This window comes from Gorilla gorilla, chromosome 1, assembly GCF_029281585.2.
Source record: "Gorilla gorilla gorilla isolate KB3781 chromosome 1, NHGRI_mGorGor1-v2.1_pri, whole genome shotgun sequence".
Taxonomy (NCBI): Eukaryota; Metazoa; Chordata; class Mammalia; order Primates; family Hominidae; genus Gorilla; species Gorilla gorilla.
The window spans coordinates 129919955-129942787 of NC_073224.2; the positions used below are offsets into that span (position 1 = coordinate 129919955).

The following is a 22833-nucleotide window of genomic DNA, read 5'->3' on the forward strand; positions in this document are numbered from 1 at the left end:
TGGAGATAAAAAGCTGTTACTTGAATGGCTACTCTTTGGCTCTCTTAGTTTGTCAAACCAGATGGCACGATGATTGCTCTTGGCAGGAGCCTTATAGTAGTAACACCAACTGCAGTGGTAGTTTTTCTTTGTATTTATTTTAGAGGATGGGATTCTGAAATGGATGAAGTTATTTTTTAAAATAAAATTGTTCCAAAAATGTAATATGCTTATAATATGCATAAATATAAATATGCATAAGCTATAAATATGCTTATATATTTAGAAATGCGGTCTTGATTATATTGCATTACATGTCTTTTTAAAATTAACATATAATTATACACATTTTGGGGGTACGTAGTGATGTTTCAGTACACATAATATATAGTGATTAGATCAGGGTGATAAGCATTAAATGTCTTGATGCACCTAGGTGACAAAGTCAAAATATATACTTGCTTTCACAACTAAAACTTTTTTTTTTTTTTTTTTTTTTTTTTGGAGACGGAGTTTTACTCTTGCCCAGGCTAGAGTGCAGCAGCATGATCTTGGCTCACTGCAACCTCCGCCTCCCAGGTTCAAGTGATTCTCGTACCTCAGCCCCCCAGTAGCTGAGATTATAGGCATGCGCCACCACACCCACCTAATTTTGTATTTTTAGTAGAGATGGGGTTTCACCATGTTGGCCAGGCTGGTCTTAAACTCCTGACCTCAAGTGATCCACCCACCTCGGCCTCCCAAAGTGCTGGGATCACAGGCGTGAGCTACCATGCCCAGCCATCTAAAACTCTTTATGAAAGAATATTTTGTTGAGATAAATTTTTAAATCCAGATATTAGACATAAAATTTTAATACAGATAATGTGTCAAATTGTGTACTAATATTTAATCATTCTTGTTTGCTTTGTTTCTTTCTGATAATCTGTAATATTCTCCTCTCTTATTTCCCACAGCTAGTTATTTGGAAAACAAAATTTGTTGTATCTTAATAATAGTGCAGGTATAAGTAATTAAATGAAAAGGACAGTATTTTCACTTTTTTATTTTTTGATTTTTTTTGAGTGGCATTTTAGTCTAGATAGTCTAAGATAATGAAGACAATAACTTCCTTCAGTAAATCTTATATTCTTTTGTCAAATTTTTAGGAAAAGGATTACTCATTTGCATATGTCTGCTCTCCTCTCCCACACATTACAAAGGGTATAAATACAAATTACTACTTTTTATGTTCTAATGCCTGGGTGGCAAAGTGAGTCATTCTAGCCAATGACTTTAAAGTGAAAGTGAGCCAACGTTCTTTCTGAACAGGTTTATTCTTTTCTGAGTGTCAATTTTTAGTTGTTTTTCAAAAGAATATGTAAAATATCAGTACCTAAATAAATTTTTTAAAGTAGTTCCTAGGATTTTTATTTTCACAGAGTTAAACAGTTAACTCAATGGACAGGGTATCCCCCACATATTATGAAGCAGAAGCATACTTGAGTGTCAGTGAAATCAGAACCCAAAGAATGTCCAGTGGCACTTACCATATTTAGAGCTCTTAAACTGTTTAATAAGTAACTACGTCTGTTGTGGAACTGATATGTAGTAGTAGCCTGAGTGACATGGAGAAAGCTAACATTCCTTTTTTTGAAAGTGTTTTTTTAATTTTTAAATTTTTATTTTAGTCCCTGCTGCCCATTTCTCTACCACCACTCTTAATGTTTACGAATGACAAAGCTCCAGTGTGGACAACATAGTAAGACCCCATCTCTACAAAAAAAAAATTTTTTTTTAATTAGCTGGGCATGGTGGCACACACCTGTGGTCACAGCTACTCAGGAGGCTGAGGTGGGAATATCGTTTGAGCCTGAGAGGTTGAGGCTGCAGTGAGCTGTGATTGGACCACTGCATTACAGCCTGGGTGACAGAATGAGTGCCTGTCTCCAAAAAAATAAATAAATAAATAAATAAAAAGGCAAAGTAAATGTTCAACTTGTGTGACTATTTATATGTACATTTTGTAATATTCAGTCTACCTAAAGACAATCGTGTTCTGAAATTCTCATGATTTGGTATTTAATTGTTGGTGTTCACTCATGTCACCTCTTTATTTTTATTTTTTATTTTTTTTGCGATGGAGTTTCACTCTTGTCGCCCAAGCTAGAGTGCAATGGCATGATCTCGGCTCACTGCAACCTCCGCCTCCTGGGTTGAAGTGAGTCTCCTACCTCAGCTTCCTGAGTAGCTGGGATTACAGGCATGCACCACCACGCCCAGCTTATTTTTGTATTTTTAGTAGAGATGGGGTTTCACCATGTTGGCCAGGATGGTCTCTATCTCTTGACCTCGTGATCTGCCTGCCTTGGCCTCCTAAAGTGCTGAGATTCCAGGCGTGAGCCACTGCACCCGGCCTCACTTCTTTAATTAAAGTGGAAAACTGTAGCATATGCTGAAATATATTTGTACTATGGAAGTGTTAGAATATGATTTCCATTGCTTCTGAATTAGACCTATTCGAGGTCCTAAACATCTTTTTTACAGCATTTCCTTTCTTAACCAACTCCACTTAACTGGCTTGCCAGAAGAATAGTGCTCTTTTTCTTCTGTAAAACATACTATTGCCCATAGCGTGTTGAATAGTTTGGCTAATCTCCTAGCGGCTAGTCTCCCCAGGCTTCCTGCTTTCTCTCAGAGAGTTGTATGCATTCCAAGAGTCAGTAGTGAATGTTCCCAAATCATAAATGCCAGTTGAACCTATGTTATAATTATTCATTTAATTATGATATAATTATGAAGAAATTTAAGTGTGAAAGAGTTATTCTATACTATAGTTGATAAAAGCAAGTCATTTTCTTAGTTGCTACTGAACGGATATAGGTGAGTCAGTGGAAAAGTAATAGTAATATAATTTAAAAAGGATTCTATACACAAATTTCTTTCAAAGTGCCTTTATAGCTTGCTTCATTTTGGAGAAACTTAAATTAAAACCCTTCTATCATTAACTGCCTTTTTTAAAAAAATTAAATTACCAAGAACAAGTACTTCTGATTGCATCAGATAAGAAGGCTATAGTTTTGAAAACTGTTATTGGCTATATTGGGTAGGTTTATGAAGAAGCTATGGTAAATATAATATCAAAAGCTTCACAGCTTGGCATCTTCTGCAGGACTTTATTTAGCTACAGAAAGCCCCTCTGCTATCATCTGTCAGTCTCTCCATGTTCCATAGCCTAAAGATACATATTTGTCCCCTAATCTATGATGATGGAATGGTATGATAGACTATTTAAGAATATGTTACTGTTTTATTTTAAACTGAAATGTATATTTTTCTGCATTCTACAGTCACCTTAACCAGAAAACCCAGTTTGAAAATCCAGTGGAGGAAGCCAAAAGGAAAAAGCAGTTAGGACAGGCTGAAATTGGGTCTTCAAAACCAGGTAAGCATTCTTTTCAATCTTTTCTTCTAAGAATAACTTGTGAAATTTGTATGCTGAGTTAATAAAAGTGAGTTTGAACTTTTTATTTCTATGGCTTTGACACTAGATAAAGAGTGTCTAGTTGTTACTGTAAAGATATGAATAATCTTAATAAAACATCTGAACATTATGAGAATACTGAGATTTTTCTCAGGAGTATACAAAAAGCATGAAGTTGTTGGGAGAAGGGATTTGGGCAGCTTTTTTATGAATTTGAGATTTTGTTTTGAAGATTGGAATGTTTCCTTATATGTTTAAGGCTAGACCAATATTAGGTATCCAGTTCATCGTTAGCTTTTCCCAAGTTAATTGCTTAAGTATGGTGTCTGTAACCACTGAGGATTCTTCATTAACCAATATTAATAAATACTAAATATATCAAATGATTTACCTATATCATTGAGTCTCAAGTGGGATGGTAGCTATTAGTAACATCAGATTCATTTAGGGAGCATTTTTTTAAAAATATAGATCCAGAAATTTCGATGAGTCTAGTCATGTGTATTTTGAAAACACTGCTCAGGAAGTTCTTACATTCTACTTATCCCTCCCCATCCCTTTTCCAGCCCTCATTTGTCATTAATAACCAGGGGTATATATGGCCATATTGTAGTAATCCAGTAGATTCTCCACTTCGGTTGCCTATGAGAGAAATAATTCTTTCTTATGGTTACTCTACAAAAACCTCGTCCTCCTCCTAAAGTTCTGCATTTCGTTTAGCAAACATTTTGAGTTTAACAAATACTTTTGAGCACTGACTATATCCCCAGTGCTTTGCTAGGCTCTAGGTATTCAAAAATGACTAAGAGTAAGACAGGGCTTGCCCTCAAGAGTTCATAGTCTAATACAGGAAACTGATGGTTATAATACATGGAGATAGGTGCCATCATAGAATAGTAGTTATAATGGTAAGCTGAGGAGCAGGTTTGAATCCCAGCTGTGTAATCTTGGGTACGTTTCCTAAATCTCTAAATGCTCCTATTTCTTCATATATAAAATAGGAATAATAATGGTACCCACCTTTTAAGGTGGTTATGAGTATGTAAATTAACAGATGTAAAGTGCCTACAATGGTATTAAGCACATGTTGACTAATAAATGATAGTTTCATTGTTATTAATAGACATGTACAAGTTACAGTGGTGGCATAAAGATGGGAGTACCCAACTCTGCTTTGGTGGGAAATGTCAAGGGGGCAGGAGAAATTTCAAAGCAGAAGAGATAGAAACTAGGTCTTGAAAAGTCAAGAAAAGTTAAAGCAGGCAGACAAAAATTTTAAAGGAGCAAGAAAGCATACCAAGTAGAAGGAACAGAATGTTTAAAATCACAGAAGCATGAAATGGTGTGCCGAAAGGCCAGAAGGCAAGTAGGTGTGGTTACAGCATAGGGTCTTTGTAGGGTAGTAACAAGCGATGAGGTTGTAGGGATAGGCAGCCATGAGAAGAGGTTGAGTATGTCATATGTTGCTGGAATGTCAAGGAAGTTGAAGATTGAAAAATATGTGTTGGATTTGACAGTAGGGAGGTCATTAGTCACTCTAGGAAGAGCAAGTAGAGAGTGAAGTAAAATTGCAATAGAATGAAGAGGGTATGGGAGGTCAGACAGTACAACTGTTGGCAAAATGATAAACATAATTACCATATATTTATAGTAACTGCTGGAATTCCACTCAGTGTATACCCAAGATGAATGAAATTATGTCCACACAAAACCTTGTGAGTGTTCATATCAACATTATTCATAATAGCCAAAAAGTGGAAATAACCCAAATGTCCATCAACTAATGAATGGATCAACAAAATGTGATGTTTATCCATACAGTGGCCTATTATTTGGCAATAATATAATAAGTATATTTTATCTTTAGTAAGTACATATTTAATTTAATATTTATTATATATTAATAATAAAGAGCAATAAAGTACTGACATATGCTACAATACAGATGACCCTCAAAAACACTGTCAAGTGAAAGAAACCATTCAAAAAACCACATATTGTCTGATTTTGTTTATATGAAATGCCTATATTGGGCACGTCTATACATGGATAGTAGATTCGTGGTTTCCTAAGGCTAGGATATGGATGTGGGTTGGGGAGAAATTGGATAATGACTGCTAATGGGCATGGGGATTTCCTTTGAGGAGGGAAGAAAATGTTCTAAAATTAGATTATGCTGATAGTCGCATGACATTGAATTGTACACTTGAAAGGGCTAAATTCTACGGTATGTGAATTATATCTCAATAAATTTGTTAAAAAATAGATAATGGCAGAACATTTAAAATCTTTTTTACAGTTAATTTAATACTTCATAAATTATAAACCTGCACAATTTGATTCTCTCAGTTTTTGTCACTTTCCTAATGGCAGGCATGGTTGAGGAGAAGAGAGAAGAGGTTCTGGAAGGAAGTTGTTATTTGCAGATGTGAATCACTAGGGTCATCTAACCCCTAATAATGGGCATTTCAAAAGAACTATGTATTTTTTTTCCTAAATTATCCACTAAACATGAGTGAAAGGGATAGAAATATGAAGCTATTTACTGATAGTAAAAAGATTCACTCCTTCCATCAGTTATAAATCAAAGACTGCAGAAAGCCTGAGCTGTGAATTATAAAAATTCTCAATATACTCTCTTTCATAAGTTTGTGACACTTGACTTCATCTTCCTGGTATAGTACTTTGCACATAAAACTCAGTAGATGCTGAGTTTTATAGTACAGTTGAATAGTATCCAAACTTTCAGGAATTGAGTGCTACAGGTTGTATCATTTTGACTTCATATAATGGACTCTGGGTTGAAAGTAAGCACAGACAAGGCAATGAGAAAGAGATTAAGTTGAGAATAACATTAAAAAGTCGTATAAAAGATTGACTCTGAGTGCTATATTCATTGTAATTATTTTTGTTCTCAAACCCACTTCTCATTTTGGCACAGATATGGAAAAATCACACTTCACAAGAGATCCATCCCAGCTTAAAGGTGTCCTTGTTCGAGCATCACTGAAAAAAAGTGCAATGGGATTTGGTTTTACTATTATTGGCGGAGATAGACCTGACAAGTTCCTACAAGTGAAAAATGTGCTGAAAGATGGTCCCGCAGCTCAGGATGGGAAAATTGCACCAGGTAAGAAATTTTTCATAATTATTTGAAGAGTAGTGATACTATAACAAAAATTACAGTGAAGAGATTTTATATACATAAAGAGAGAGAAATAATTAAATTATATAACTAAAGAAAGAGATTCCAGTATTAAAATAGTTTATCCTTTAATTTAAAAAAAAGTTGTATGGGTATACAGTAGGTATATATATTTATGGGATACATGAGATATTATACTGTGATACAGGCATGCAATAAGTAATAACCACATCATAGAAAATGGGGTATACATCTCCTCAAGCATTTATCTGTTGTGTTATAAACAACCCGTTTATACTCTTTTAGTTATAAAATGTACAATTAAATTATTGCTGACTGTAGTCACCCTATTGTGTTATCAAAAACTAGGTCTTATTCATTCCTTCTAGCTATATATATATATACACACACATATATATAATACACATATATACACACACACACACACACACACACATATATATATATATATATATTTTTTTTTTTTTTTTTTTTTTTGAGACGGAGTCTTGCTCTGTCACCCAGGCTGGAGTGCAGTGGCGCGATCTTGGCTCACTGCAAACTCCGTCTCCCGGGTTCACGCCATTCTCCTGCCTCAGCCTCCCGAGTAGCTGGGACTACGGGCGCCCGCCACCACGCCTGGCTAATTTTTTGTATTTTTAGTAGAGACGAGGTTTCGCCGTGTTAGCCAGGATGGTCTGGATCTCCTGACCTCGTGATCCGCCTGCCTTGGCCTCCCAAAGTGCTGAGATTACAGACGTGAGCCACACCGCACCCGGCCTTTCTAGCTATATATTTTTTATATTCCTTAACCATCTCCACTTCCCTCTCACCGCCCCCCCAACCCTAACTACCCTTCCCAGCCTCTGGTAATCATCCTTCTACTCTCTAGCTCCATTAGTTCAGTTGTTTTAATTTTTAGCATCCACAAAGAAATGAGAACATTCAAAGTTTGTGTTTCTTTGCCTGACTTATTTCACTTAACATAATGATCTTCAGTTCCATCTGTGTCATTGCAAATGACAAGATCTCATTCTTTTTATGGCTGAATAGTACTCCATTGTGTATATGTACCATGTTTTCTTTATCTAATTATCTGTTGATGGACATTTAGGTGGCTTCTAAATCCTGGCTATTGTGAAAAGTGCTGTAACAAACATGGGAGTGCAGATATCTCTTCAATATACTGATTTCCTTTCTTGTGGGTATATACTCAGCAGTGGGATTGCTAGATTGTATGGTATCTCTATTTTTAGTGTTTTGAGAATCCTCCAAATTGTTTTCCATAGTGGTTGTACGAATTTACATTCCCAGCAACAGTGTATGAGGGTTCCCTTTTCACCACACCCTCTCCAGCATTTGTTATTGCCTGTCTTTTGAATAAAAGCCATTTTTAACCAGGGCAAGAAGATATCTCATTGTGCTTTTGATTTGTATTTATCTGATGATCAATGACCTGAGCACTTATTCATATTGCTGTTTCTATGTCTTCTTCATGAGAAATGTCTATTCCAATGTTTTGCCCATTTTTTAATCAGATTATTAGATTTTTCCTATAGAGTTGTTTGAGCTCCTTATATATTCTGGTTATTAATCTCTTTTGAGATGGATAGTTTGCAAAGATTTTCTCCCATTCTGTGGGCTGTCTCTTCACTTGACTGATTGTTTCTTTTGCTATGCAGAAGCTTTTTAACTTGATGTGATCCCATTTGTCCATTTCTGCTTTAGTTGCCTAGGCTTGTGGAGTATCACTGAAGAAATTTTTGCCCAGAACAATGTCCTGGAGAGTTTCCCCAATGTTTTCTTTTTTTAGTTTTATAGTTTGAAGTCTTAGATTTAAGTCTTTAATTCACCTTGATTTGATTTTTGTATACAGCGAGAGATAGAAGTCAAGTTTCATTCTCTACATGTGGATATCCAATTTTCCTAGAACCATTGAAGAGACTATCTTTTCTCCAATGTATGTTCTTGGCACCTTTCTTGAAAATGAGTTCATTGTAGGTGTATGAATTTCTCTATTCTGTTCCACTGGTCTATGTGTCTGTTTTTATGCCAATACCATCTTCCTTTAGTTACTATAGCTCTGTAGTATAATTTGAAGTCAGGTAATGTGATTCCTCCAGTTGTGTTCTTTTTCCTCAGGCTAGCTTTGGCTGTTCTGGGTCTTTTGTGGTTCCATATAAATTTCAGAATTGTTTTTTCTATTTCTGTGAAGAATGTCATTGGTATTTTGATAGAGATTTGATAGAGATTGCATTGAATCTCTAGATTGCTTTGGGTAGTATTGAAAAGAATATTGATTCTTCCAACTATGAACATGAAATATCTTTTCATTTTTTGTGTCCTCTTCAGTTTCTTGCATCAGCATTTTATAATTTTTAATGCAGAGATCTTTCGCTTCTTTGGTTAAGTTAATTCCTAGGTATTTAATCTTATTTGTGGCTATTGTGAATAGGATTACTTTTTTATTTCTTTTTCAGATTGTTCACTGGCATATAGAAAGGCTACTGATTTTTGTATGTCGCTTTTGTATCCTGCAACTTTACTGAATTTGTTTATCAGTTCTAATAGTTTTTTTATTTGTGGAGTTGTTAAGTTTTTCCAAATGTAAGATCCCATCATCTGCAAACAAGGATAATTTGACTTCTCCCTTTCCAATTTGTATGCCTGTTATTTCTTTCTCCTGCTGATTGCTTTAGCTAGAACTTCCAGTCCTGTGTTGAGTAACAGTGGTGAAAGTGGGCATCTTCATTTTCCAGATCTCAGAGGAAGGACTTTCAGTTTTTCCCTCATTCAGTGTGATACTAGCTGTGGCTCTGTTGTATATATGGCTTTTATTATATTGAGGTATGTTTCTTATATACCCAGTTTTTTTAGGGTTTTATCATAAAGGGGTGTTGAATTTTATTAAATTTTTTCAGCATCAGTTGAAATTATTATAGTTTTTTTGTTTTTGTTTTGTTTTGTTTTGTTTTGTTTTGTTTTGTTTTGTTTTGTTTTTTAGACTGAGTCTCTGTCACCCAGGCTGGAGGGCAGTGGCGTGATCTCAGCTCACTGCAACCCCCACCTCCTGGGTTCAAGTGATTCTCCTGCTTCAGCCTCCAGAGTAGCTGGGATTACAGGCACTCACCAGCACGCCTGGCTAATTTTATATTTTTAGTAGAGATGGGGTTTCACCATGTTAGCTAGGCTGGTCTCGAATTCTTGACCTCAGGTGATCCATCTGCTTCAAATGATTATAGTTTTTATCCTTCATTCTGTTGATACCATGTATCACACTGATTATTTGCATATATTGTACCATCCTTGCATTCCTGGGATAAATCCCACTTGGTCATGATGAATGTTCTTTTTAATGTATTGTCAAATTTGACTTGCTAATATTTTGTTGAGGAGTTTTACATCAGTACTTATCAGAAATACTGGCCTGTAGTTTTCTTTTTTTGATATGTCTTTGATTTGGATATCAGGGTAATACTGGCATCACAGAATGAGTTTGGAATTATTCTTCCCTCTATTTTTCAGAATAGTTTGAGTAGGAATTGTATTACTCCTTTAAATGCTTGGTAGAATTCAGCAGTAAAGCCATCAGATCCTGGGCTTTACTTTACTGGGAGACTATTATGGCTTCAATCTTGTTGCTTGTCATTGGTCTGTTCAGGTTTTAGTTTTCTTTGTGGTTTGATCTTGGTAAGTTGTGTGTGTCTAGGAATTTATCCATTTCTTCTAGGTTTTCCAATTTGTTGGCATATAGTTGCTCATAATAGTCTCTAACAATCCTTCGAATTTCTGCAGTATCAGTTGTAATGTCTCCTGTTTCATCTCTGATTTTATTTATTTGGATCTTATCTCTTTTTTTCTGTTAGTCTAAGGTTTGTTAATTGTATCTTTTCCAAAAACCAACTTTTTGTTTCTTTGATCTTTTGTATTGTTTTCATTTCAAATTCATTTATTTCTACTCTTTCTGCTTTTCTTCTATTAATCTAGAGCTTAATTTGCTCTTTTCTAGTTCTTCAAGATGCATCATGAGGTTATTTATTTGAAGTTTTTCTTTTTTTTACATATATAGGCACTTATAGCTATAAATTTCCCTCTTAGTACTGCTTTTGCTGTATCCCATAGGTTTTGGTGTGTTTTGTTTCCATTATTATTTGTTTCAAGAAATTTTTCCAATTTTCTTCTTAATTCCTTTATTGACTCACTGGTCATTCAGGAACCTATTGTTTAATTTCCATGTGTTTGTATAGTTTCCAAAATTCCCCTTGTTATTAATTTCTGATTTTATTCCATAGCAGTCGAGAAGATACTTGATATAATTTTAATTTTTTGGAATGTTTTAAGACTTGTTCTGTAACCTAACATATGGTCTATCCTTGAATGATGCCGTGCTGAGGAGAATATATATTCTGCAGCCATTGGATGAAATGTTCTGTAAATATCTATTAGGTCCATGTAGTCTATAGTGCAGATTAGGTCTGATGTTTCCTTGTTGATTTTCTGTCTGGAAGATCTAATGCTGAAAGTGGGATGTTGAAGTCTCCTGCTATTATTGTATTGAGGTCTATTTCTCTCTCCTTAGCTCTAATAATATATATCATATATTATATAATAATTATATATATATAATATATAATTGTAATATATGATAAAATACCTCTCTCTTTAGCTCTAGTAAAGCAAGTAACACTTGCTTTATGTGTCTGGGTACTCCAGTGTTGGATGCATATACATTTACAATTGTTATATCCTCTTGCTGAATTGACCCCTTTATTATTATATAATGACCTTTTTGTCTCTTCTTGCAGTTTTTGTCTTATAATCTACTTTGTCTGATATAAATGTAGCTACTGCTACTGTTTTTTGGTTTTCACTGGCATGGGATGTCTTTTTCCTGTCCTTTATTTCCATTCTATGTGTACCTTTACAGGTGACATATGTTTCTTCTAGGCAATAGATCATCAGGTCTTGCTTTTTTTATTCACTCATCTTCTCTATGTCTTTTGATTGGAGAGTTTAGTCCATATGGATTGAGTGTTATTAATGATCAGTAAGGACTTACTCCTGCCATTTTGTTATTTGTTTTCTGGTTGTTTTGTGATCGTCTCTTCCTTCTTTCCTTCCTTCCTTTTAGTGAAGGTGATTTTATCTGTGGTATGATTTAATTTCTTGCTTTTTATTTTCTTGTGTATCCAATGTATTTTTTTATTTGAGTTTACCAGGATGCTTGAAAATACTATATTATAACTCATAATTATAAACTGAGGACAAATTAACACTGATTGTATAAACAAAGAAGCAAACAAGCAAAAAGAAAATGAATAAAAACTGTACAATTTAACTTCATCCCTTCCTTTTAAATTTTTTGTTATTTCTCTTTATGTCTTATTGTACTTTGTCTTGAAGATTTGTTCTAGTTATTATTTTGATTGGTTCATTGTTTAGTCTTTCTACTTAAGAGTATGTTACACACCACAATTACAGTTTAATATTCTATGTTTTTCTGTGTGCTATTACCAGTGAGTTTTGTACCTTCAGATGATTTCTTATTGCTCATTAATGTCCTTTTCTTTCACATTGAAGAACCCCCTTTAGCATTTCTTGTAGGACAGATCTAGTGTTCATGAAATCCCTTAGCTTTTGTTGTCTGGAAGGTCTTTATTTCTCCTTCATGCTTAAAGGATATTTGTGCCAGATACACTATTATAGAGTAAAAGGTTTTTTTCCTAAGCACTTTAAATATGTCATGCCACTCTCTCCTGCCCTGTAAGGTTTCCACTGGAAAGTCTGCTGTTAGACATATTGGAGCTCCTTTGTATGTTACTTGTTTCTTTTCTCTTGCTGCTCTTAGGATCCTTTCTTTATCTTTGACCTTTGGGAGTTTGATTTTTAAATGCCTTGAGGTAGTCTCCTTTGGGTTAAATCTGCTTGGTGCCCTATAACCTTCATGTGCTTGAATATTGGTATCTTTCTCTAGGTTTGGGAAGTTCTCTGATATTATCCCTTTGAATAAACTTTTTACCTCATTTTTTCTGTACCTCCTCTTTTGGGCCAATAACTCTTAATTGCCCTTTTGAGGCTGTTTTCTAGATACTGTAGGTGTGCTTTATTGTTCTTTATTCTTTTTTTTTTTTTTGTCTCCTCTGACTGTGTATTTTCAAATAGGCTGTCTTCAAGCTCACTAATTCTTTCTTCTACTTGATCGATTCTGCTGTTAAGAGACTCTGATGCATTGTTTAGCATGTCAGTTGTATTTTTCAACTCTAGATTTCTGTTTGATTCTTTTTAATTATTTCAGTCTCTGTTAAATTTATGTGACAGGGTTCTGCATTTCTTCTCTCTGTTATCTTGATTTTTTGTTGTTGTTTTCTCAAAACAACTATTTTAAATTTTCTATCTGAAAGGTCACATATCTCTGTTTCTCCAGGATTGGTCCCTAGTGCCTTATTTAGTTCATTTGGTGAGGTCATGTTTTCCTGGATGGTCTTGATCCTTATAGATGTTTGTTGGTGTCTGGGCATTGAAGAGTTAGGCATTTATTGTAGTTTTTGCAGGCTGGGCTTCTTTGTGCCCATCCTTGGGAATGCTTTCCAGGTATTTGAAGGGACCTAGGTCCTAAACCCAATAACAATAAGTACCACCTTAGTATTCTTGGATACGATTCAGAAGAATTATCTGGATTAATAGGCAGAGACTCTTGTTCTTTTCCCTTACATTCTTCCAAACAAACAAAGTCAGTCTCTCTCTCTCTCTCTCTCTCCCTCCCTCACTCTCTGTCTCTCTCTTTCTCTCTCTCTGTGCTGAGCCTCTTGGAACTGGGGGTTGGGGGACATAAACATCCCTGTGGCCACCACCACTGGGACTGCGCTCGGTGAGACATGAAACCAGCACAGCACTGGATCTTGCCCACAGCCAGCTGTAACCACTACCTGGCTGCCACTTAAATTAACTCAAGGCCCTGGAGCCCTATGATCAGCAGGTGGCAAAGTGAGCTAGGTTCGTGTCCCTCTCTTCAGGATGGTGAGTTTCCCCAAGCCACGAGTGGATTCAGAGATATCGTCTGGGAGCCAGGGATTGAAGTCAAAAACCTTAGAAATTTACCTGGTATTCTATTCTACTCTGGCTAAGCTGGCATTCAAACCGCAAGACAGACAGAATTCTTCCCATTCTTCACCTTCCACAGACAGAGAAACCTCTCCCTGTGGCCACCAACACTGGCCCATGTGGGTGTGTGGGGGTGTTGCCAGGCCACTGCTAATGCTCACCTAAAGCACAAGGGCTCTTCAGTCAGCTTGTGATGAATGCTGTCGGGCCTGGGACTCACCCTTCAGGACAGTGGGCTCTCCTCTGATCCAGGCTAGGTCCAGAAATGCTGACCAAGAGCCTAGGCCTGGACTCAGGGACCCCGAGAGCCTGCTTGGTGCTCTACCCTACTGTGGCTGAGCTGGTACCTAAGCTGCACGACACAGTCACCTTTACCTTTCCCCCTACTTTTCTCAAGCAGCAGTCTTTCACCGTAGTTACCACAGCAGGGAATGTGCTGGGTCACGCCTAAAGCCAGCATGTCTCAGAGCCCAGTATCCGTGGTGTATTTATTACCTGGGTATTGCTATTGGTTATTCAGGGCCCAGGGGCTCTTGAGCAGGCAGGTGATGAAACCTGCCAGGTCTCTGCTGTGACAGGGCAGCACTGAGTTCAATGAAAAGTCTGTCAGCCACTGTGCTCTCCCTCTCACAATCACACAGATTTCTCCATACCAGGTGGCTGCTGCCGGGAGCTAAGGGAGAGGTGGCATAAGCACTCCCTTAGCTGCCCTGGCTGGTGTCTCGTAGGTTGCAGTCAGGTGTCTCTGATCCCAGCTCAGCACTAGGGCTTGTCTAGGAATTGCAGTCCTTGTGGCCTAGACTGCCCCTCATTTCACTCGGGGCCCAGAGCACTCCAGCCCCCAGTGGTGAGGCTTGCTGGAACTCAGTCTCCAACCACTGGAATGGGCAATTCCCCTATGGCTAGGGTCGACCCAAATGCTCCCTTTGTTGGCATATGTCAGCTGAGTACAGCCTGGTTCTGCTTTCCCTTGTGACAGGGGAGCACTGAGTTCAATGCAAATCCTGACAATCACTGTGCTCACCCTCTCCCAAGCATGCAAATTCTCACCACCACTGCAGGGAGGATGGGGGAGTGGTAGCACTGGCAATTCCAGACTGCCTTTCCTATCTTCTTCAGTGTCTCTTTCAGTGATATGAAGTCCAAACCAGGCACTGTGATTGCTCACCTGCTTTTTGTCTCTTGTAACGGTACTTTTAGTGTGTAGTTAGTTGTTAAAATTTGGTGTTTCTGTGGGGGTAGGGGGATGAGTAGTGTAGGCTTCTATCCCGCCACTTTGCTCTGCCCTCCATCACCATCTATCCTCTAAACTAAATGCATATTATCTTTGATGGTGGGCCATTTTACAAACAGGTGAAAACTGTTGGAGAAAACATTAAATTTATTAATATTTTGAAATATTTTATATAACTTTGAGATAATCCTTTTGCTGTATAAAACTAAAGATTTATTAATCATCTCAGAAAAGTATTTGTTTGATTTTCTTGAATTATAAAGGATACTTTTGGAGCAAACATTTACCTATAACCTTATTTGAAAAAAGGTCCTGTGTGGTGTTTATCATGGTATCAAATTGTTAAATCTTGCCGTTTTCCCCAAGTTTGTTTGCTTCCTTAATCTTACTGGTTATTAAATTGAACTCCTATGTTAAGAATTGTAGACATAACATTACCATTTTCACAAAGTAGTGTAAACTTGTCTTTTCTATAGTTTCCTAAAGGCTTTACTTGGTAATTGCTGGATATTTTAATATGGCTGGGAGTGTTTGTGGTTCAGGAACTTGGAGAAGGTTGAGGACTAGTTTCTGATTGCGGGGGGAAGTTTAAGCATTGTTTTCCAGAAAGATTTTAGTATTAATACTGAGGTTGCTTTTTGCAGTGTTTGCTAGACTTTTCTAATCCTCTGTTATTTCACATACCATGAAAATATGGACCAACATTCAGATGGTTAAATTGTCATAGTATTTTTTGATCTCTCACGTTATGCTTTCCCATTGAGGTAACAAAAACTTAAAACAGGAAAACTTAAAATAATCAAATTATACTTGTAAAGAAAATTATTTTTTTCTACTTTATTACTTTATAAAGTTAACAAACTTTAGAGATTAAAATTAATAGTAAGGTTCTTTTGTTTTCAGTTTTGACCTTTTCAACATTTTATCTATAAAACACATGTCTTAGCTATTGTGTATGCTGTCAGGATTTCAAAATGTAGTTTCATATTTGCCTAATATGCTTATCTAATTTGCATGGCAATACAATATTTCTGTGAAAATTCTGGAAGCTTTAATACCACATTGAGTTTTTTAAAAGCCATCAGAACAAATTAAAGCACCTTTGTTTGGCAATAACCTTTTAAATAATCATATTCAAATAAAAGCTAATTGATGAGACAACAGGGGCCAAATTTTAAGTCAAGACTGTATTAAAAAATACCCAACTGATGACCGTCAACTGGTAATGATTCTACAACCAAAATAGTCTTACTAATGTCAAATCAGGAAAGCAAAACCAACTTTTAGAGGGATTTATTAAGCTGCCTTGTCAGTGTCTTCAATAATGCATTGTTTGCTTCTGTTGAATTTTTTGTTGCTTGTTTCACCTTTTGAAATCTGATTTATACATCAAATTCAAAATTGCTGCAAAAAGAAGGATACTACAAGAAAATACACTCACAAATTAACATCATTCTAATCTTCAGTTCAAAATTTGTCAAACTAGAATGAATTTTTAAAATACATTGTTAGCAATGGCTTTTGTTTTGTTCAGTTTTTTTGTTTTGTTTTTTTTATTATTATTATACTTTTAGAGTACATGTACACAATGTGCAGGTTAGTTACATATGTATACATGTGACATGCTGGTGTGCTGCACCCATTAACTCGTCATTTAGCATTAGGTATATCTCCTAATGCTATCCCTCCCCCCTCCCCCCACCCCACAGCAGTCCCCAGAGTGTGATGTTCCCCTTCCTGTGTCCATGTGTTCTCATTGTTCACTTCCCACCTATGAGTGAGAATATGCGGTGTTTGGTTTTTTGTTCTTGCGATATTTTACTGAGCATGATGATTTCCAATTTCATCCATGTCCCGACAAAGGACATGAACTCATCATTTTTTATGGCTGCATAGTATTCCACGGTGTATATGTGCCACATTTTCTTAATCCAGTCTATCATTGTTGGACATTTGGGTTGGTTCCAAGTCTTTGCTATTGTGAATACTGCCGCAATAAACATACTTGTGCATGTGTCTTTATAGCAGCATGATTTATAGTCCTTTGGGCATATACCCAGTAATGGGATGGCTGGGTCAAATGGTATTTCTAGTTCTAGATCCCTGAGGAATCGCCACACTGACTTCCACAAGGGTTGAACTAGTTTACAGTCCCACCAACGGTGTAAAAGTGTTCCTATTTCTCCACATCCTCTCCAGCACCTGTTGTTTCCTGACTTTTTAATGATTGCCATTCTAACTGGTGTGAGATGGTATCTCATTGTGGTTTTGATTTGCATTTCTCTGATGGCCAGTGATGGTGAGCATTTTTTCATGTGTTTTTTGGCTGCATAAATGTCTTCTTTTGAGAAGTGTCTGTTCATGTCCTTCGCCCACTTTTTGATGGAGTTGTTTGTTTTTTTCTTGTAAATTTGTTTGAGTTCATTGTAGATTCTGGATATTAGCCCTTCGTCAGATGAGTAGGTTGTGAAAATTTTCTCCCATTTTGTAGGCTGCCTGTTCACTCTGATGGTAGTTTCTTTTGCTGTGCAGAAGCTCTTTAGTTTAATTAGATCCCATTTGTCAATTTTGGCTTTTGTTGCCATTGCTTTTGGTGTTTTAGACATGAAGTCCTTGCCCATGCCTATGTCCTGAATGGTAATGCCTCGGTTTTCTTCTAGGGTTTTTATGGTTTTAGGTCTAACGTTTAAGTCTAATCCATCTTGAATTAATTTTTGTATAAGGTGTAAGGAAGGGATCCAGTTCCAGCTTTCTACATATGGCTAGCCAGTTTTCCCAGCACCATTTATTAAATAGGGAATCCTTTCCCCATTGCTTGTTTTTCTCAGGTTTGTCGAAGATCAGATAGTTGTAGATGTGCGGCGTTATTTCTGTGGGCTCTGTTCTATCCCATTGATCTATATCTCTGTTTTGGTACCAGTACCATGCTGTTTTAGTTACTGTAGCCTTGTAGTAGGTTGAAGTCAGGTAGCGTAATGCCTCCAGCTTTGTTCTTTTGGCTTAGGATTGACTGGGCAATGTGGGCTCTTTTTTGGTTCCATATGAACTTTACAGTAGTTTTTTCCAATTCTGTGAAGAAAGTCATTGGTAACTTGATGGGGATGGCATTGAATCTATAAATTACCTTGGGCAATATGGCCATTTTCACGATATTGATTCTTCCTATCCATGAGCATGGAATGTTCTTCCATTTCTTTGTATCCTCTTTTATTTCATTGAGCAGTGGTTTGTAGTTCTCCTTGAAGAGGTCCTTCACGTCCCTTGTAAGTTGGATTCCTAGGTATTTTATTCTCTTTGAAGCAATTGTGAATGGGAGTTCACTCATGATTTGGCTCTCTGTTTGTCTGTTATTGGTGTATAAGAATGCTTGTGATTTTTGTACATTGATTTTGTATCCTGAGACTTTTGGCTTATCAGCTTAAGGAGATTTTGGGCTGAGACAATGGGGTTTTCTAGATATACAATCATGTCATCTGCAAACAGGGACAATTTGACTTCCTCTTTTCCTAATTGAATACCCTTTATTTCCTTCTCCTGCCTAACTGCCCTGGCCAGAACTTCCAACGTTATGTTGAAGAGGAGTGGTGAGAGAGGACATCCCTGTCTTGTGCGAGTTTTCAAAGGGAATGCTTCCAGTTTTTGCCCATTCAGTATGATATTGGCTGTGGGTTTGTCATAGATAGCTCTTATTATTTTGAGATACATCCCATCAATACCTAACTTATTGAGAGTTTTTAGCATGAAGCATTGTTGAATTTTGTCAAAGGCCTTTTCTGCATCTATTGAGATAACCATGTGGTTTTTGTCTTTGGTTCTGTTTATATGCTGGATTACATTTACTGATTTGCGTATATTGAACCAGCCTTGCATCCCGGGGATGAAGCCCACTTGATCATGGCGGATAAGCTTTTTGATGTGCTGCTGGATTCGGTTTGCCAGTATTTTATTGAGGATTTTTGCATCAATGTTCATCAAGGATATTGGTCTAAAATTCTCTTTTTTGGTTGTGTCTCTGCCCAGCTTTGGTATCAGGATGGTGCTGGCCTCATAAAATGAGTTAGGGAGGATTCCCTCTTTTTCTATTGATTGGAATAGTTTCAGAAGGAATGGTACCAGTTCCTCCTTGTACCTCTGGTAGAATTCGGCTATGAATCCATCTGGTCCTGGACTCTTTTTGGTTGGTAAGCTATTGATTATTGCCACAATTTCAGAGCCTGTTATTGGTCTATTCAGAGATTCAACTTCTTCCTGGTTTAGTCTTGGGAGGGTGTATGTGTCGAGGAATTTATCCATTTCTTCTAGATTTTCTAGTTTATTTGCGTAGAGGTGTTTGTAGTATTCTCTGATGGTAGTTTGTATTTCTGTGAGGTTGGTGGTGATATCCCCGTTTATCATTTTTTATTGCATCTATTTGATTCTTCTCTCTTTTCTTCTTTATTAGTCTTCCTAGTGGTCTATCAATTTTGTTGATCCTTTCAAAAAACCAGCTCCTGGATTCATTAATTTTTTGAAGGGTTTTTTGTGTCTCTATTTCCTTCAGTTCTGCTCTGATTTTAGTTATTTCTTGCCTTCTGCTAGCTTTTGAATGTGTTTGCTCTTGCTTTTCTAGTTCTTTTAATTGTGATGTTAGGGTGTCAATTTTGGATCTTTCCTGCTTTCTTTTGTGGGCATTTCGTGCTATAAATTTCCCTCTACACACTGCTTTAAATGTGTCCCAGAGATTCTGGTATGTTGTGTCTTTCTTCTTGTTGGTTTCAAAGAACATCTTTATTTCTGTCTTCATTTCGTTATGTACCCAGTAGTCATTCAGGAGCACGTTGTTCAGTTTCCATGTAGTTGAGCGGTTTTGAGTGAGTTTCTTAATCCTGAGTTCTAGTTTGATTGCACTGTGGTCTGAGAGACAGTTTGTTATAATTTCTGTTCTTTTACATTTGCTGAGGAGAGCTTTACTTCCAACTATGTGGTCAATTTTGGAATAGGTGTGGTGTGGTGCTGGACAAAATGTATATTCTGTTGATTTGGGGTGGAGAGTTCTGTAGATGTCTATTAGGTCTGCTTGGTGCAGAGCTGAGTTAAATTCCTGGGTATCCTTGTTAACTCTCTGTCTCGTTGATCTGTCTAATGTTGACAGTGGGGTGTTAAAGTCTCCCATTATTATTGTGTGGGAGTCTAAGTCTCTTTGTAGGTCACTCAGGACTTGCTTTATGAATCTGGGTGCTCCTGTATTGGGTGCATATATATTTAGGATAGTTTGCTCTTCTTGTTGAATTGATCCCTTTACCATTATGTAATGGCCTTCTTTGTCTCTTTTGATCTTTGTTGGTTTAAAGTCTGTTTTATCAGAGACTAGGATTGCAACCCCTGCCTTTTTTTATTTTCCATTTACTTGGTAGATCTTCCTCCATCCTTTTATTTTGAGTCTATGTGTGTCTCTGCACGTGAGATGGGTTTCCTGAATACAGCACACTGATGGGTCTTGACTCTTTATCCAATTTGCCAGTCTGTGTCTTTTAATTGGAGCATTTAGTCCATTTACATTTAAAGTTGGTATTATTATGTGTGAATTTGATCCTGTCATTATGATGTTAGCTGGTTATTTTGCTCGTTAGTTGATGCAGTTTCTTCCTAGCCTCGATGTTCTTTACAATTTGGCATGATTTTGCAGTGGCTGTTACCAGTTGTTCCTTTCCATGTTTAGTGCTTCCTTCAGGAGCTCTTTTAGGGCAGGCCTGGTGGTGACAGAATCTCTCGGCATTTGCTTGTCTGTAAAGGATTTTGTTTCTCCTTCACTTATGAAGTTTAGTTTGGCTGGATATGAAGTTCTGGGTTGACAATTCTTTTCTTTAAGAATGTTGAATATCGGCCCCCACTCTCTTCTGGCTTGTAAAGTTTCTGCCAAGAGATCCACTGTTAGTCTGATGGGCTTCCCTTTGTGGGTAACCCGACCTTTCTGTCTGGCTGCCCTTAACATTTTTTCCTTCATTTCAGCTTTGGTGAATCTGACAATTATGTGTCTTGGAGTTGCTCTTCTCGAGGAGTATCTTTGTGGCGTTCTCTGTATTTCCTGAATTTGAATGTTGGCCTGCCTTGCTAGGTTGGGGAAGTTCTCCTGGATAATATCCTGAACAGTGTTTTCCAACTTGGTTCCATTCTCCCCGTCACTTTCAGGTACACCAATCAGACGTAGATTTGGTCTTTTCACATAGTCCCATATTTCTTGGAGGCTTTGTTCATTTCTTTTTATTCTTTTTTCTCTAAACTTCCCTTCTCGCTTCATTTCATTCATTTCATCTTCCATCACTGATACCCTTTCTTTCAGTTGATCGCATCGGCTCCTGAGGCTTCTGCATTCTTCACGTAGTTCTCGAGCCTTGGCTTTCAGCTCCATCAGCTCCTTTAAGCACTTCTCTGTATTGGTTATTCTAGTTATACATTCGTCTAAATTTTTTTCAAAGTTTTTAACTTCTTTGCCTTTGATTTGAATTTCTTCCTGTAGCTCAGAGTAGTTTGATCGTCTGAAGGCTTCTTCTCTCAACTCGTCAAAGTCATTCTCCATCCAGCTTTGTTCCGTTGCTGGTGAGGAACTGCGTTCCTTTGGAGGAGGAGAGGCGCTCTGCTTTTTAGAGTTTCCAGTTTTTCTGCTCGGTTCTTTCCCCCTCTTTGTGGTTTTATCTTCTTTTGTTCTTTGATGATGGTGATGTACAGATGGGTTTTTAGTGTGGATGTCCTTTCTGTTTGTTAGTTTTCCTTCTAACAGACAGGACCCTCAGCTGCAAGTCTGTTGGAGTTTGCTAGAGGTCCACTCCCTACCCTGTTTGCCTGGGTACCAGCAGCGGTAGCTGCAGAGCAGCGGATTTTCGTGAACTGTGAATGCTGCTGTCTGATCCTTCCTCTGGAAGTTTTGTCTCAGAGGAGTACCCGACTGTGTGAGGTGTCAGTCTGCCCCTACTGGGGGGTGCCTCCCAGTTAGGCTGCTCGGGGGTCAGGGGTCAGGGACCCACTTGAGGAGGCAGTCTGCCTGTTCTCAGATCTCCAGCTGCGTGCTGGGAGAACCACTGCTCTCCTCAAAGCTGTCAGACAGGGACATTTAAGTCTGCAGAGGTTACTGCTGTCTTTTTGTTTGTCTGTGCCCTGCCCCCAGAGGTGGAGCCTACAGAGGCAGGCAGGCCTCCTTGAGCTGTGGTGGGCTCCACCCAGTTCAAGCTTCCCGGCTGCTTTGTTTACCTAAGCAAGCCTGGGCAATGGCAGGCGCCCCTCCCCCAGCCTCACTGCCGCCTTGCAGTTTGATCTCAGACTGCTGTGCTAGCAATCAGTGAGACTCCGTGGGCATAGGACCCTCCGAGCCAGGTGCGGCATATAATCTCCTGATGCGCCGTTTTTTAAGCCCGTCAGAAAAGTGCAGTATTTGGGTGGGAGTGACCCAATTTTCCAGGTGCCGTCTGTCACCCCTTTCTTTGACTAGGAAAGGGAATTCCCTGACCCCTTGCACTTCCCGAGTGAGGCAATGCCTCACCCTGCTTCAGCTCGCACACGGTGCACTGCACCCACTGTCCTGCACCCACTGTCTGGCATTCCCTAGTGAGATGAACCCGGTACCTCAGATGGAAATGCAGAAATCACCCATCTTCTGCGTCGCTCACACTGGGAGCTGTAGATCAGAGCTGTTCCTATTCGGCCATCTCGCCTCCCACCTGTTTAGTTTTTTTGTTTGTTTGAGACCAAATCTCTTGTCATCCAGGCTGGAGTGCGATGGCAGAATCTCGGCTCATTGCAACCTCCGCCTTCTGCGTTCAAGTGATTCTCCTGCCTCAGCTTCCTAAGTACCTGGGATTACAGGCGCACGCCACCATGCCTGGCTAATTTTTTTTCTTTTTTTGAGATGGAGTTTTACTCTTGTTGCCCAGGCTGGAG

At 37.9% G+C, this 22833-nt stretch overlaps 2 protein-coding genes across 2 annotated transcripts in view; one reads left to right on the top strand and one right to left on the bottom strand.

The window, feature by feature from the left end:
- Positions 1 to 22833, bottom strand: part of GSTM2 (glutathione S-transferase mu 2) — a 1178915-nt gene that overhangs the window by 685223 nt on the left and 470859 nt on the right. The gene's annotated exons all lie outside the window — the stretch shown is intronic.
- Positions 6501 to 22833, top strand: part of LOC129525191 (neuroblastoma breakpoint family member 15-like) — a 68701-nt gene continuing 52368 nt past the window's right edge. Inside the window, exon 1 of the mRNA XM_063701231.1 lies at positions 6501 to 6572. The gene's annotated coding sequence lies outside the window, so the exon portion shown is untranslated. The remainder of the gene's footprint in view (positions 6573 to 22833) is intronic.